The sequence below is a fragment of the Leuciscus leuciscus genome (genome assembly GCF_965113295.1).
Source record: "Leuciscus leuciscus genome assembly, chromosome: 10".
NCBI lineage: Eukaryota > Metazoa > Chordata > Actinopteri > Cypriniformes > Leuciscidae > Leuciscus > Leuciscus leuciscus.
In genome coordinates, this window is record NC_138734.1 from 6947135 (window position 1) to 6962821 (window position 15687).

A 15687-nucleotide genomic window follows, 5' to 3' on the forward strand; every position below is an offset into this window, starting at 1 on the left:
CAGAATAATTACCACCAGGGTTCTCATACACCGATGCACTCAAACAACCTTACAAATGTTCTACATGAAGATAAAGACATCAGCAGGATCTGTGAGGAAAGTGCTAAAAACTTGTAACAAGAAAAAATGATGACAAATAATAAAAAATAGCCCCTGGGGAAATTAATGAACAAATATTTAAAAACAGCCTGTTCACAGTTATTAATGCCTCAGTTCATGAGAAACAATCAAGCTATCAACATGTACAGTACCATTTGACCTCATAAATCCAAATTGTAAAATTGTATATGACTACCAACTGAATATTACTTTCTAGCCCCTCCCATTCCGAAGCCGTTTTAACTCCTATGGTGGCCGTATTATTTCAAATCTGCCGGCAGTCATGAGTAATCTCCCCCTCGCATTCGTCACGGTGCCACTGAGTGTAAAAACGCGAAAGGCGAAGCTTGAATTTCTTTGTCTAATGTATTTTCAAGATCGATGCGCAACATGGCTTCCGCCATTCGAGCGACTCGCTCGTATGTATTCTAAATTGCAGATTATACACTTACGAGAATACTTAATTAGTTGGTTTAAGTGATTACACATTAATGAGAATGTATAATTTTGAAAGAACAAAGTGTTTTTTTGCTAAAAATCAACTTAAAATATTACACAGTGTAGCTTTAAGGGCGCATGCTTGGCCATAATCAATGTAGCGTGTGCACAACGCGCATACACTTTTCTTATCTCATCTACACACAGACGCAGCAGTTCTCATTTTTAGAAAACCATAGATTATTACAAGGAAATTACAAGGGAAATCATTGTTGTGTCCATGAAGATGTGAAAAAATAGGCATAAATCTAGCTTACACATTTACCCAAATTATTATACGCCTGTTTAACTGAAGCTAATTTGGGTGGGTTTCTCCCATCCCCAATGTAACTTCTCTGTCTTTTACGGCCCTGACGAGAATGTCAGTCTCCTCGGCTGTGAACCGCTCCTGGCGCGCACCTGGCAAATCCGCCGTTATAATAGCCATCCGCCATGGAACAAGCGCCTGCTCTTAAAGGGAATGTGAGATGTCGCTCTGATTGGTTTATTTCACGGTACGCCCAAACCACACCTATGAGTATGTAGCTACTTCAGATCAACCCATTTTAGAATTGTGTCGGGCGCAAGAGTCATTTATCCCGCCAATATAATAGCAACAGCGCCCAAGACCCGCCCACAAAGTTACTTGCGTTTCGCCCTTGATACTTGTGTTTCAGATTGTTAAAACAGGGCCCGCTGTCTTTATTGAAACAGTCAATTAATTATTGCTTAATTTTCAATGTTTTTTTAACATGCATGTTAAAAAAAGCTCTGGAGTGGACTCGTGGCCCGAAACGGGCTCTGGAGTGGACTCATGGGTTGAAGCGGGCTCTGGAGTGGACTCGTGGGCTCTGGAGTGGACCCGTGGGCTGAAGCGGGCTCTGGAGTGGACTCATAGACTGAAGCGGGCTCTGGAGTGGACTCATGGGTTTCAAGGTTATTTTCATAACTGAAACTAAGACTAAAAAGATTGGTCAAAAAAAGAAATAAAAAATAATAAATATAAATAAAAATGTCATATTAAATGAAAAACTAAACGAAACTAACAACACTTACTGAAAAACGAACTGAAATAAAATAATAATTAGCAACAATTACTGTATGCTCTTATATGGTGCTGTTATTATCTTTCTGCTAATAATATTATCCATGTGCAGACATTTCCCCACAACGTAGGGAATACCAAGACAACACACCCTCACTCTCACTCTCAGGGCCTTTCAAAATACCCACACTTGCGGTCTTTGCACTTGACCTCGTCTATACATGACGTATTTCCTGTATTTGACACTTTAAGTGTTAAAGTAGACGTGAAGACCGCAAGTGTGTGTAGAACTTATTACCCGATGGGACACACTTATAGTGTTCCAAAAATTCAAATGTTTACAGAGTAAGGGTGTCACGATTTCGATTTTAAATCGAAATCGATCGAAAATAATGCTCAATCTCGATTATCGAATCAAAAAATGGGATCGTCGATGCTGCCACGCCCCCATGTCACGGCAGCTCGGCTTGCCTGTAATAGGTAAAACCAGAGAATGTCTAATAGGAAGAGAATTGGCACTCTCTGCTTACTTCCCGGTTTCTGGACTGGCTGCAGTAACACGTCTCTGTCCATGCGGGGGCGCTCGCAGGCGAGTGCAGAATGAATGGAGGTCTATGGCGAAAAACCCTCAAAATCCACTTTTCTCAGGATATAATTTTTTGTCTAGTAATTTGAATGTTGTATTCGAAAGGAGATGCAAAGAAATTACACATTGCTGGGTGTTAGATTTTTTAGTGTCACTTATTTGGTTTAAAAAGTCTTTTAAAATGTCAATAACGTCAGAATGCTGACGTCATTAGCAGAATGCTAGCGTGTTATGGGCAACAACAACTCAACCTGTAAGAAATCGAAAAGAAATAAGTACTCGTTCATTCAACTTTCGACCTATAACCCATGTTGAACTTGCAAAACCTACAATAAAATCTGAGATTTCTCAACGGCAATCGGGTGAAAGAGACACATTTAGCCGTCTAGCCCCATAGACTCTCATTCAGTCTGCACTCGCCCGCGATCACCCCCAGTGGAATTCTAATGGAACTGCAACCAAGATCGATAAAATGGGGCTAATAGGAAGTGCCAAGGCTCTCCGTAGACGGGCTCTGGTAAAACTCCTTTTCTCGAGAATATTGAAGCCTTTATTTTAAAACACATTGCAGCTGCACAGCGAGAGCATCATATCTCGTCTGAGCGAGCTGATTGTCTGTGCTGCGGCAACTGCACGAACCTATGGCAAGTTAGCAGTGGCGTACGGTCCAATTGGGAGCGCATGGCGCCCTGCCAACCTCGAGCGCGCCAATTTGGACGCGGCTGGAGAGTGTAATTCACAAAAAACTCGCCAAAGGATTTAAGGTTTAAATCGACTGAAGCGAAGTACCTGATATGAGCGAAATAGCACGGCAAGGCAAAGCAGTACTCGTTCCCTTATCTCTAAGGGAACCGAGGTTACGCAAGTAACCAAGTAGCCTACGTTCCCTTACGAGAACGTTCTCTCGTACTGCGTTGCAAACGCTGTGGGAACCCAATTTAAAACGCCGTGCTATTCGCCTGTGACTGCTCTGAGCAGTCCAGGGAGCCCCGGGACTATAATAGCCAGGTAATAGGTTATATTGTTTAAGTTTCCAATTGACTGAAGATATAAGTTATTGTTACATTATGTTGTTAATAAACGTTTTAAATTTGACAATGTAGTGTGTGGTATTGCGAACAAAGGTCAGATATTATTATATTGCATAAAAGTCTTAAAATGGCATAGCTTGTGCTTTCAATTTATTTTTTTTAAATCGAGAATCGAATCGAACCGTGACTTTAGAATCGAAAATGTAATCGAATCGAGGATTTGGAGAATCGTGACACCCTTATTACAGAGCTTTATTTGATTTTCAATAGTTTGCATTTTAAAAGAAACTTCTAAATGTCTGGTCAGAAGTCCCTAAGTAGTTGATATGACGGACCACCTGTCAAAAAATGATTGATTGACAGGTGCCACGCCCCTTCCGGTGACAGGTCCCGCCCCTTCCGGTGACATGTCCCGTCCCTTCCGGTGTCCCGCCCCTTCCGGTGTCCCGCCCCTTCCGGTGACAGGTGTCCCGCCCCTTTTGACTTTTGATTGACAGTTTGACAGCTAGTTTTGACTTTTGATTGACAGGTTGACAGTTAGTATGACTTTTGATCATGTTTTGACAGCTAGTTTTGACTTTTGATTGACAGTTTGACAGCTTTTGATCATGTTTTGACAGCTAGTTTTGACTTTTGATGTCTTTTGAAGTCTTTTGAAGGCTTTTGAAGCCTTTTGATATTGACAGAAAGTGTTATAACAATATGTGATGGTATCTGACAGCTAGTTTGATGCCTTTTGAACATGACAGTTAGTGTTTTTGAAGCCTTTTGATCGTTTGAAGACACTGTGATTAAATAATACGTCATGGCTATATGACAGCTAGTTTTAATTGTTTGAAGCCTTTTGAACATGACAGTTAGTGTGTGTTTTTGAAGTTGGTATCACACACACGATCCTCCCTACATATTCCTGAGCGTATCCGGGCTGTACTGTGAAACTGATAAGGGGAAAACTGGAAGTTTATCTCACACACAAATGTTGAAAAACCATTCAGTTCTTTTAAAAGAATATAAATGAAATGTTTATAAAGATCTTACTAAAATCTCACTCCAAAAGTTTAAATAAAATGGAGTCATAAAAACAATTGCAATAAGTCTCTCAAAGCATCGTCTGTGTGGGCCGCGCGCGCGTCTCTCTCTCTCTCTCTCTGTGTGTGTGTGTGTGTGTGTGTGTGTGTGTGTGTGTGTGTCACGGGATTCCCCCTGCCACCCTTTTGAGCTCTGACATCTGAAACGTGCTGTTCAGACACTGTGATTAAACAATGTCGTACAAAAACATTCTATCCTTTAAAATAATGATCTTGCTCATTTAACTAAAGTTGAAAAAAACATACTGTTCTCATGCTAATTTAACTAAGGTTGAAAAACTGTGGAAGTTTATCTCACACAAACGTTGAAAAACCATTCGGTTCTTTTAAAAGAATATAAATGAAATGCTTATAAAATATATCTTACTAAAACCTCACACCAAAAGTTTGAATAAAATGAGAGTCACAAAAATTGCAATCAGTTAAATGTTTATATAGTTAAACAAGTATATGAATGGGTTCAAAATTGTTTTACACACCTTGTTTACTGAATTCATATAGTCATTCCTGAATGACCTCACACTGTCTCAAAACATAGGGAGTCATAGCGTCTCTCTCTCTCTCTCTCTCTCTCTCTCTCTCTCTCTCTCTCTCTCTCTCTCTCTGTGTGTGTGTGTGTGTGTGTGTGTGTGTGTGTGTGTGTGTGTGTGTGTGTGTGTGTGTGTGTGTGTGTGTGTGTGCGTGTGTGTGTGTGTGTGTGTGTGTGTGTGTGTGTGTGTGTGTGTGTGTGTGTGTGTCAGAGAGTCACACAAATTCGGTGATCAGGATATCAGGTGCTGAGTTTATTTATAAGAAGTATAATAAAGTTTAAATGATATATTTTAAAAACAAAAGACTGTTTAAATAAAATCTTTAAAGTTTGAATACATACACATCTTCTATTTATCTTTTAGAAGATTACTGTGACCTAAAGTATTATTGTTACTAAACAATGTCTGTTGAAAAACCGTACTTAGTCGTCTTAAATCTCATTTCAATTCAATCATTCAATGAATCATTTCAAGATTCAATCAGCATTTTTTGTCCATGCGGAGTCTCAATTTTTGTGGCTTTCCACAGCCATAATGATTTTTGTACCTTAACTGCATATTCTATCATCCCTTACACCTAAACACGCTGATCTTTCTGAATTTATTTCAAAGCATAATCGTAAAAGTTTAAATATGATATTTTAAAAATGAAAGATTGTTTTAGTTTGAAGTTTAAAGTTCTTAACTTTCTTGCTTGAAAAAATCTTTAAAGTTTGAATACATTCATATCTTCTATTTATCTTTTAGAAGATTACTGTAATGATTTTGTTTAAATTGAACCTAAGGTATAATTGTTATTAAACAATGTCTGTTCAAAAACTGTTCTTAGTCGTCTTAAATCTCATTTATATGAAAAGATTCAATCATAATTTTTTGTCCATGCGGGGTTTCAATTTTTATGGCTTTCCATAGCCATAATGATTTTTGTACCGTAACTGCATATTCTATCCCTTACACCTAAACACGACCATCACAGAAAACTACATTTTCAAAAATGTAAAAAAAAGTTTTAGCTAAATAAATATATAAATAAAAACACCTTACATTTCCAGAGAGGTGAAGTAGTTCTTTATGCAACGATAAAAAACAATCCAAAAAGCAAATAGTTTAAGTTGTCAAACAAAACACCCCCAGATCCTTCAGAGATAAACTACAGTGTGAACTGAAGCTTCAGGATATAGGGTAACAGACCAGATGAGTCTCGGGGGACAATGTCACAGTAAATCTAGTCCGCGTTCCAGAGTACATCCAGAGTTTTATACTAAATTCATTTAAAAGCATAACCTTAAAAGTTTAAATTAGATATTTATATATATCAATAAAAGTTTTATTAAAATCATATCTTCTATTTATCTTCTTAGAAGACTTATGTATTATTTTTACTAAACAGCGTCTGTTCAAAAACTTTAGATGGTTGAAAAACTGTACTTAGGCGTCTTAGATCTTATTTATAAAAAAATATTTCAAACAGTATTTTGTCCATACAACATGTTGTCAAAGTTTGTCACAATGTTTTGTTGTTGCGTTATTTTTAAGAAATCCGAGGACTCTACGTTGCTCTTATTTAGACTAAGTTGTATCATCAAGTTAAATGTAAATTTGCAAATCCAAATGATAGGAAAACTTTATGATAGGAAAGTACGGACTGCGCCTTTGACCAAGCCTCTACATATGGGGCACTTGCGTAGAGAAGGCGCACATTCTTTGCACACAACTAGGTGACCACAGGGGATGAAGACAATGTTCACTTCCTTATCCATGCAAACTTTGCATGTGCGCTCCTCTTGAAGTCTTCTTAACTGCTCCTCCATAGGCAAGTCTGAAAGATCTTGACTCGGTGATGCAGCTTCATTTGTCTGGGCCATCAGTTCTCTCAGCAGGCAGACATCATTCTTCTTGATCCAGTTGCGGAAGACCTCTGCTGCTGCATTTCCTTTCGACAGGACTAACTCAATGAGCTGCCCTGTCTGCTGCTTGACTGTAGTGTAGTTACGAATAATGTCATACTCTTTCTGTGAGATGACGTTCTCCTCTAGAAGATGGTCCATTAAGCACTGCACACTTTTTAGCCGCTGTGACACGGCAAGATGATGTTTCTTAAGAAAAGTAAGAAACTTACTTTCTCGCTCCTCCTCTCTCTTCTCATCTTCCGCACGAAGTAAATCAGACACCAATTCTTGAACGGTTTTGTAATTTTCTCCACTTGCGAGAATTTTGCTTTGAACGGTTTGCTTCACCACAGGATTGTTCATCATCACTGCATCTTCTCCAGGACCCAGGTGTACAACAGCTGGATCAACAAATTCTCTTGAGTTGCTGTCTCCATTAGTCAATAGCTGTTCAAATAGTCTTGGAAATCTTGCTTGAATCTGATGAACAAACTCTTGGCCCTTTTCTTGCAACAGGTATTCACATCTTGGAAACCACTTAGCATGTTCTCTCCATGGATCATCACCAGACTCCCAACATCTGAGTCCACCATCACAACAAAAGCACTTCACGTCATCATTACGACCAACATAGTAAAAACCAGCCTTAGCCAATTGGTCTGGTCGAACAGTTATTCTTGAGGGCCAGTTGACAAATGTGAGCAACCTTTCTTCACACTGTTGCATTGCCGATCCATTGGAAAGGCCGCCACCAGATAAAGGTACATTATCTGCACGGTCACCTTGAACAAAGCGGCAGTTGGGGTAATGCCTCTGGTGCTCTGATGCTGCCCGATCTCCCGGTTCCCAGTTGCTAAGCTGGCCTCCACAACTGAAGCAAGCCACTCTGTCGCCCTGGCCAACGTAGTAGAAACCACTTTTGGCAAGCTCAGCTGGAGCTAATGTAGCAAGAGTCCAATTCTGAAAGGTGTCAAGGCGTTCCAGTTCCCGACGCATGCCAGGATTGTGACAAGTCGGAGGTCGCTGGTGAGACATATCCTCAACTCCACGGGAGGAAATGGGGCTGGAGAGGGCCAGGTTGCTGAATGCCGTGTTTAAGTAACCCACCTGCTCCTCCATTTGGCTTGAAAAAGATGCTGTGGCGGTTGATGTTACGGCTGTCGCAGGGTTGGAAAGCTGTAAGATGGCTACGTTGCGAAGCGGGGGGAAAAGGCAGAGTGAGAGGACGACAGGAGGTTTGCGGTGGCGGGTAAAAATGTGACCACAGGGTGTGTCTACTCAAGCCCTTCTCTCTGCTGGACATCCCATGACTAGTGTCTAGTCGTCCATGACAGAACACATAATCTTATTAAACTTATTAAATACCCTCTATGATGCAGGAACCGATGCTAAAAACAAAATCAAACACACCACAATTTCAAAAATTGAAAAATCACCACACAATTTCAGGTATTCACATCTTGGAAATGGTTGCCACCTCGGGAATACAGTCATTTAAATGCAGAAATCAAATATTTAAATATTTAATCTTTTAAATCATGTAGTATTTTTAATTATTCTAAATATTATTATTCTAAATATTATCATGTATACTATTATAATACTATTATTATGAGCTCAGACATTTTTTAACCAGATTTTTTTTTATTTCAACATTATACTTTCGAGTATACATTGAAGTGGTGAAGAAAATGATAGATCGGCAGTACATAAAGTAAAACGACGTTTACAGATGGTCTAACCAGAATAGAAAATCTCTGCAGGCTATCATGTTTTGCTCTAGGGTATAGTTGACCAGACTTTCAACTATTTCACCAACGTCAGTTTTTGCATTTTTTGACACCAGTGACATGCAGAGATCTGTTACAAAAGTCCATATAGCGAGTATCTCTGTGATTTCGAATTCGTCACAACATTCACGCAGCACATCCAGAACTTGTTTGAGGATTACGCCGTTCGGCTCTTTGCCGTTAAAAAACATGGGTGTTACATCAGGCCATGGCTTTGTCAAGCCTCTTACGACATCCATTTCATTTTTGAGATGTGTCACACGTTTGGTATCCTGCGCACAATCGTTTTTCATACCACACGCAGCATCGATGATCCTGTGCATCAAGCCAACCATCTGACCTCTAAAATGATCTTTAAACATAGAGTCTAGCGTAGCTCTTAAAGGACACTCTTTGCCCGTGGCGCACTCACACGCCGGATGATACTTGTTCTCCATCCGTTTTTGCGTCGCCATTTTTTCAACTTTTCGAATAGTCCACTATTCGATGATGAAAGATGCTCTTCGTTCCTGGAATGTTCCTGGAATCTCCTGAGCGAGTCCTTGCGGCACAGTCGTCCAGGGTTTGTGCGTTAATGCTCGGAAGTTTGTGTTTTTGGGTCAGAAGCGTAGTTTGCGTCAGGTTCAGGCAAACAGGACTTTCAACTTTTTCCTTCAACCTTTGATCAATGAGATGATGTAGTAGCACAGCAGTCCGAGGCTAGTAGAGCTAGAAGTAGAGCTAGAGTGTGCAATGTCCTGAAATATTTATCAGGACAGCGATTGGGGTCCGCCCCCTCGCCCCACTGGAGGGGTTGAATAGGGTGTCGTCATCAGGGAAGCCTATGTAAATTATAGTCACGATGCAACAGAAGTAGCATCATGGAGAAGTTATGCATATGCCACCAGAGAGAAGTTTATTATTATTTTCACTCATTCCAGTTACAAAATCTGATTAAACACTGTATTCAGTTGGCTTTAAGTTAATTTTACCGACTATGAAGATATTAAAGTTCATAGACCTTTAGCGCATTCAAATGTATTGAGTTAAAATCAATATCGCATTAAACACATCATTACTGTGTTTAATAACTTCAATAGTTATCAAGCACCAGCTGATTGAAGTTTTTCTTCAAACAAAGGTAATTTTCTGATAAATCATAGTACACCTACATGTGTTTTGTTGTATTTTTAAAAACATAGAACCAGAGAACAGAGAACCTTGTGTGGTATTCTATATCCGCATAAAGGGTTAAAATATAAAATATAAATTTTAGCGCTATTTAAAAATTAGGACGGTATAATAATAATATAATGTAAATGTCTCACGTGAAGATGATGGTTTAAACCATCATTTTATCAAATCAAACCAATTCATGTGAATACTGTCGTATATATACAAAGAGAAGACCTAGAGTTCACTAACATTAGCTAACTGTAGGAAACAGATATCCGGGGGAAAGTGTAAAGAAAACGCCATACAAAACATTACAATCACACCCAGCAATGCGATAAGTGTTACGCTGATGTTAAAAATTGTTAAACAATTTCAAAACAGGTTGTTTCAGAAGAAATGCAAACAAAATCTTTTAAACAAAGTCTTGTTTCAGAGTCGGTATGCTCCGGTGAAAACTTTGATGAGGCCAAGAATAATAGCGCTGTTAAACATGCGCTTCAATAACAATGTTCAATATAAACAAGAATCCGACTCTAATGCGCCTCAGCTTGTTTCACATATAACTGTTGATTGTTAGATATAATAGTTAGATGATTTTTCTAACCATTGAAATTTATGATATGTTAAAACATTCAGCATTATGCCGAATAAAAAGAAGATCATAAAAAGAAGAACAATTATTAAGACATAAACACAACGTCTGTTTTCTGGATCGGGCCTAAAAGACAGATGCCTAAAACTCAAAGTATTGGTGGGGACGTAATAAAATGAATCAACCCTCCTTTCACTTATCAACTGTGATTCATTAGCTTAACTGTTGTTTAGCGACATACACAAAATAACTGTGTAATAATAACAAAATAAGTGTAATAGTTAGACAAGTTTGAAGCGTAATAGTAGGTAACAGAAAAAACAGCAATACTCATCTTTCACGTCGATGTTTCGTAGACATAGCAGAAAGATGTTCTAAAATAAATATGATTTGTTTAGTCTTAAACACTCTCATACTAGAAGGACCGTTATTTAATTCTCTTTATGCAATATTTGTTCATGTTTTTCATACATTCCTATATGAACATGTTTGACCACGCTCGGAGACTATATACTTTTTGCAAACTGTACAAAAACAAGATCAATTACAGACATTCAAAAGCTAAAACTGATCACTATAATGGCTTTTCTGTATTTGTTTTAAATGGCTCATTTACTTTTAACCTAGTTGACCTCTAGAATTTACTTTTGTGCAATTTTACCAAAGTGTGGAACTTTGTTTAACAGCCTCAAGCTTTGATGAATATGCCTCTCTCAGTGCCATAGTCAGATGTGATTCTGTTGTAATAGTTTAAGTGTAAAACAGCATGCGCTTTGTGTGATTCGTAGATAGAGGGAAAGTTTCTTCTTAAAATTTCACTTAAATTCTTAATGGTCATTTATTTATATAAACACTGAATGTTGACGGCTCTCAAAGAAACGTCTTCACCTAAAACACACACACACACACAGTCCAACATACAAAATGTGAAACAGTGTCGTCTGAACAAGATGACTAAATCTAGCGGAGTAACAAAACCATCATTTGGATACTTTTTATTATAAACGGAGCTTTTCAATCCTCTTTTCTTAGGGATTTGGTCTTTTGAATCTTAAAGATAAAAAATAAGATGATGTTTTAAAGTTAGTCCATAGGGTGTGGAACTTTGCATCACTATGGTGTGTAAAAATACACCCAAAGATTTAAGCACAACTATTTACACACATACTATGTAGGAGAATATCTAACTGTATATTGTAGATTGTGAACATTGCAGTTTATTTGGGGTCAGAGAACATCCTTAGCTCATACATCTCTTTAATTTTGTGCTGGATGTTAGTTAAAAGATGAAGGTATTAGTTAATAACAAACAAATAAAAAACTTAAAATCAACATGAAGCCATAATATTAATAAATAAAATATGGTATAATTACAGTTTGAAAATGACTTCCATAATATTTTATTTTAGTAAAGGTATGCCCAACACAAAGTTGTGCGTTGTGAGTGAGACCTCGCAAAGATTACGCCAATATTAGATTTCTCGAACATTGCACTATGCCTGAAACTCAGTAATCAACATGCATTTATGTAGGACTGTCAAAAACTGTAGGACTGTCAAAAATCATCTGTTATCATGGTTTAGTTGTATTTTAAAACACTGTTTTTTCTTAAAAATGTTGTGTCAGACGTATTTGGTAGCATGATTATCTTGTTTAATCGTGTATTCAGTCCATCAGATTGATATTTGTAGAAATACATTTATAAAACAAAAAAGAACAAGTTAATGGCCTTGTGTCAGAACACAACAGGTATGAAGATATGTCTGGTTTTTATTTACTTTTTATTCTAACTTTAAAGCTAGATTATCCTTTGAAAAGTGTAATACAGTATTTGATTTTTACACACGCAGTGTTTTCGCCAACTGACCTAAACCGTTGACCCCTGAAGTTATGACTTCTGAAGGCCTTGATTCACTCGGTTGAAAAAATGGTATTTTGTCATTTAAACATCTGAAAAAATAGACTGTGCTTAATATCTGCTAACTCTTTATTGTGATGCTCCCCAACAGATATTCTACTGACTATAAGTAACTCAACTATAAGTAACTCAACTATATCTCAACTTATTCTAACCCTACCAGTCCACTAATACTCTACTAACACTAATGAGAGTTTACTTTACACACTCTGACTCTCACAAGCGAGTTAGTGGGCATGCAGGTGCAACACTACTATAGTCAACAGCAACTGCTACCAAATGATGACTTAAAAACGTTTTAAGTATTACATTAAAAAGGCGTAATTGACAAAGATTGTAATTCTGAATTAAGTAATAATTATGACAAAAAGTCGAAATTATGACTTAAAAAGTTGAAATTAAAATGATGACTATGCGTCATAATTATGAGATGAAAAGTTTAAATGATGACATACTAAATTGAAATTATGATAGATAAAGTAAAATATTCCATAGTGAAATTTTCTGAATTTAGTATAATTGTATTTGTGAAAATGATTCAGTACTGAAACAGCATTTATGAGTTTTTACATATCTTCTGCTTGTTTCTGCAGTTCGTGTAGGCCTCTAAGACTATGAATAACTAAAAATGATTATTGATGAACTTGAATAACTTGAATTTTGTTGGCAATATAAAAAAATTGCCTTCCCATAACGGGAGTCGAACCCGGGCAGCCTGGGTGAAAACCAGGAATCCTAACCGTTAGACATTATGGGAGGCGTTGATACTGCCCCGGCACATTTGAAAGGCTGCACTGCACGGTACAATATAATGCAGGATCATAGTTATGCAGAGCCACAGGAGAAGGAATCCTCGTCGCCAAAAAGCAAAACATTTATTTAAAAGGAAACGTGACCGGCGAATTCAAAACGAGGGTAAATATCGGGATAGCTTTTCACAGGTGGAAAGAGCTAATGAAGGAGAAAGACTTTGCTGGATGGCGCCTTGCATGGCTGACACCGCCGTCGGTGTGTGAATGGGTGAATGTGAGGCTATGTAAAGCACTTTGGTGGCCATAGGTCTGTGAAAGTGCTATATAAATGCAGTCCATTTACCATTTACTTTGAAAGGGATGCTGAAGTTGCCTGCTTTCTTCTCGACAGGTAAGTCAAAGTTACGGTCTAAATGACAAGCTTTTTTCATTGCTTGGTTGTGTAAATCATTATATCATTATATCATTATATAGGCAGCATAACAGTAGAACAAGTACAATTAAACTCGATGAAGTGCTATTGGAAGACATGTTGTCATAGCTTCTTGGCACATAACGGCTACCGCAGTTGCAACACATAAAAATAGTATTATAATAGTATACATAATAATAATATTTAGAATCATTTTTTTTAAAAAACATGATTTAAAAGATTAAATATTTCAGATCATACTCAACAATTAGCCTACTTAATGTCGAAGCACATTGGTTTAATAAAAACTCGAGTTTTTAGCATTGAAATGATCAAACAAATTCACATCTGTATTAAACAGTTGGACAAAATTCGCTGTAATATAAAATACTCTATCAAATCTAAAAATTTAAATAAAAAGTCGCTTGTTTAAAGCAAACAGAAATCGCTTGAGAAGTGTAAAACAATAAAACCATAACCTCTAATTTGATATTAAATGCTGAACCGAAAAACAGAGTCATAAAGGAATAAAGTAACTATAATATCGGGAATCATCAGATGCTGAAGACGGAAGGTAATGTAATTTATTTATTTATTTTTGTGCTTTTTACGAACGCCCGCTCGACACGTGACGTCACATCTCCGCGCTGCTGTTTTGGCGCGCTTTATGGAAGTTTGAATCGTTGGAGTCATACACACAAGTGCAGCGATGGAGCGCGTGAACACGAGCAGTGTGGGAGGATTCCTGAGATCTTGCGACGATCTGACTGAGAAGATTCGCTGTTTAATACAGAAGAAACTCATCAAGAAGTACTTGAGCAGGTGATATTATGCGCTTACGATTTATGTGTGGATTAAAGAATAGACATTAGTAGAATAGACAAAATAGGCATTTAATGAAGATATATTTTATATCATTGTAGAATGTATTTCTGAGCACCAGACGCTCGCTCTCACTAGCATATGGACACACAATCCCATGCATGCCAAACTATCTAAAATGGTGCCTTCGAAGGGCACTAAAGTTTTTAATCATTATCAACATATTTTTTGATAAAAATAACTATAAAAGAGTTCCAAATGACACTTATTTTTGAGCCCCACAATTTTAAGCGCTCCAAAGTTCTAACTAGAGCAGGGGGCAGAGTTAAAAAGGAACTTTGTTGTTCTTGTCTAGCCTTAATTTACTGAAGGCTATGGATTTTAGGTAAATGTTTATTAAATTAATTCACAATATGTACACATTCATTATTAATCTTATGCCTAATATGATGAAAAAGGCTGTTATTTGTTTCTTCTCCTCTCACATTAAATCACATGTATTATATAGGCCTATTTTAAGTTCAAAATGGTGAAATTAGAAAAAAGTTGATTAGTTTGCCTTGATAATTTTTTTCGTTGTTTAACATTTCTCAAAACTTTTCTGTCAAATTTGAAATGTTTAGTTTAGCTACTTGCACCTTATCTCGCACTTTATGAACGTTGTCAGCAGGAACTCGCTCTCAGCGGCTCCTGTGAACATACTATTGTCCTAACATAGAGTATTATTGTTATTGTCCTAACATAGACTATTGTTTTAACCTGCTGTACATCTGTTCACTGTCCATGTGCAACCCGTTCTCATCTCAGGGCGTCATATAAGGCCGTTTTGTCACGTCCTTCGGCGTTTTCTGCCCACGCATATAGCACCCTTTTGCGTATAGATGACACGCACATGGCTTTCAACCAACTTCAATGTAAAACCATCCGCGATGTAATTACACGCTCAGGGCTTCGCCAGTCGTCAATTCACCTCAACATTGACCGACTGCACAGACTAAAGACGTTTTCAGCAACGACTTATGTTTGCTCTATGATTAGGATTGCCTACACCTAATATAGGAGGTCATTGTTTTCCATTATTTATCTTTTGAGAGGAGATATTCGCCATTTTCAACACCCTTATCGTCTGTGAGAGACGCTCGCGGCTTAACCACCTCCAATGCAACCCACCCGCGTTTTACAGGACGCAGTTGGACTTTGCTAGCCAATCCAAGTGCGTGATATCAGACGCTTTCAGCAACAGTAGCATGCGTAGGCTACAATTTCGTTAAGTTTTAAATAAGCCTGTGGTAGCCTACTCAATTTAAACGTGAATGTGTGCTAGGTATCCTAACTAAAAACACGACAATATAGGTTCCATCATCCCTTAATTGCCCGCAGGAGTATATTGGCCGAATTCAACACGCACCCTTTATCGTGTGTGAGAGACGCTCATGGCTTTCAACCATCAATGCAACCCACGGGCGTTTTACAGGACGCAGTTGGACTCGTTGAATATGGA